At 49.8% G+C, this 2,500-nt stretch overlaps 2 non-coding genes across 2 annotated transcripts in view; both read left to right on the forward strand.

The window, feature by feature from the left end:
- Positions 1-13, forward strand: part of LOC143154482 (small subunit ribosomal RNA) — a 1,924-nt gene extending 1,911 nt beyond the window's left edge. Inside the window, exon 1 of the ribosomal RNA XR_012994118.1 lies at positions 1-13. This exon is cut by the window's left edge and continues 1,911 nt beyond it. This is a non-coding gene — a ribosomal RNA (small subunit ribosomal RNA).
- A 1,189-nt stretch (positions 14-1,202) lies between these two features.
- On the forward strand, positions 1,203-1,357 carry LOC143154449 (5.8S ribosomal RNA). The gene has a single exon (XR_012994094.1). It is a non-coding gene; the product is annotated as a 5.8S ribosomal RNA (ribosomal RNA).
- The last annotated feature ends 1,143 nt before the right edge of the window (positions 1,358-2,500 follow it).

Here is a 2,500-nt window from a genome sequence, read left to right on the forward strand (position 1 = left end):
GGAAGGATCATTAACGAGAAATATGAATAAATGAGAACTTAAAGGATCATGGATAAATACAGAAACACGGTTATCCAAATAAAAAACAGATACAAATTGCCAAAGCGCGAGGCGGCTTACGCGAGGAGGGCGCTATTGCGTTTCTCCCGTCCGTCACCGTTGGCCGTGCGTGAAAGCGTAGAGAGCCCTGCAGCCAAAGATTCTCTCGACAAACGGGATGATAACGGTAGGTGGACGCTTGCGCGAGGTGCGGTAGTCGTCGGTCTCTCTATCTATCCGAGGAGGAAAAATAAAAAAGAAATACGTCCATTACTTTGTCTATTCAACAACCCAACAGCGAGGTGTTGATACGCACAAAATAAATAAATAAAGAGAAACGTCCATTACTTTGTGCAAGATATATAATAATTCGAGGGTAGTTCCCGAGAATAATAATAATGAAACGAGAACGATTGAACGGAAAAAAGAAAGAGAGATCGGTCGTTGCACGACTATTTGTCACCCGCCGTCTATTCTTCCGTGAAGCCTCGGTCGTGAAGAAAGATGCTGACTGCACGTGTGCTCGCTCGTCGAAGCCAGGCTCGAGTAAAAGCGCCCGAGAGTATAACCGAGGAGGAACGAGACGCCGTCGGACTTTGTTCCGCAACGTTCTTTGCGTTTTCTCTCGCATCCCGCTTTCTCCTGACTTTCGTCGATTTCTAACGAAACGTCCTGCTGATTGGAACCTCTGCACGAGGACCCCGGGTAACCACTGACGATCGCGTCGATGTGCGTCCGAAGACTTCGGGAGGACCGGCTGTGAAGCTCGGATAGCGAGTCGGACACCCATGCACCGCGTCGAATGCGGTTTGAAGTTGGGACGAAAGACCGATTCGAGCCGGCTGCGAGTCCTTTTTCGAATCTGGACGCTCCCACGTGCGTTCGTCAGCTCAATCGGTGAGGACTGTGGTTCCTTTGATCGGGATTATCCCCGCGGTTCCACATCCCACGATTCATGATGGTTTTTCAATGTACTTTGCACCCGGCCGTCGAATGATTCGCGTTCATGTGCGCGAACTTTCGACGTGTTCCGTCAGTCGGGACTTTGTGTCGTCAATTTGGCGACGCCCAAGCCTCCTTCTTTCTACGTTTGGTCGGAGGCGCGGGCATCGATTTTCAAAACTAGAACCAAAGAGAATTTAAACGCAAAATTGCATAACGATTACCCTGAACGGTGGATCACTTGGCTCGTGGATCGATGAAGAACGCAGCTAATTGCGTGTCAACGTGTGAACTGCAGGACACATGAACATCGACATTTCGAACGCACATTGCGGTCCACGGATAAAATTCCTGGACCACGCCTGGCTGAGGGTCGTTCACATAACCTAATACTGCTTGCGTTGCTATCCAATCCCCGCCGTCGTTTCCGGAGAGAATGGAAACGTTTCAGAGTCGGGTGTGTACGGAGATGCTTACGTACGAGCGAAAGATGGGCAGTTCGTTGGCGATTGTCGCGGACGTGCGAAAATAACGATTTGCCTGCGCGTCTCCATATCTAATCGTTCGGACTCGCGAGAGTGTTGCGGCGTCGCGCGTCGACTTAATACGACCGCCCGTGAACACCGCTCCCTGCGATTACTTTGAAGTTTGCGCGCGCATATATTCGTCTTTCGCCCGAATCGAATTTTGCCGCGCTCCCAACGTTGCCTGAAATGATTTTTACGTCGAGAAAGGAACACGAATCGAGAGACTAATAGAGGACAAAAATGAATCACCCCACCACGTGAAATGTGGCATTTGTTAATAGTCGTCGTTCGCACAGCCCCAGGGATTTGTCGGCCAGCGGGGGTCGTCGTTGCCCGCGATGTCACATCAAATTTACCGCGACCACTATCGAGGGAGGTCTTTATCTTCGAACGTTGAAGACTTCGGCCACGTTCGTCGAATCGAATTTTTGACCCGTCGATGTGGTTCGTTTGGTAAGAGATATGCTCGTGCGTGCAAACGTTTCTGAACCTTCGGTGCTGTACTTAAAATCCTCTTTGGAGCGGCTCGAACGCAACGACAAACTTTGCCACAATGAAGGGAAACTGCTGAAGGGAAAGCGAGAGGTTGGTCACCCCATGTCTCTGTTGTCGATCGTGAGACCGCGCGTATAACCGGTCGTCCAGTCCACGACAACTTTTTCGAATTCATCTCGGACTTGCTAACACCGGGTTCTCTTATCCTCCTCCTCCTTCTCTTCGTTCTGCTCTGGAGAATAGGAGTCAGATCGAGAGTGAGCGAGAGAGGGGAAGAATAAGTAGAATCGAAGTCGACGCGTGTTAGTAGTATTCCTTTAGTATGTTTTACTGGAAAAGCAACGGACGGACGTTAAAATTTCAACCGGTTAAACGTCTAGCGAGCGTTTCGCATCGAATTTCAATTAGAGAGACACTTTGGCGAGGTGCTTGAAAATCTCTCCTTGTCACCGAGAAAACAGCAGGCTTCCTTTTCTTCGGTTCAACGCGAAGAACTC

Source organism: Ptiloglossa arizonensis, unplaced genomic scaffold (assembly GCF_051014685.1).
Source record: "Ptiloglossa arizonensis isolate GNS036 unplaced genomic scaffold, iyPtiAriz1_principal scaffold0023, whole genome shotgun sequence".
Classification (NCBI taxonomy): domain Eukaryota; kingdom Metazoa; phylum Arthropoda; class Insecta; order Hymenoptera; family Colletidae; genus Ptiloglossa; species Ptiloglossa arizonensis.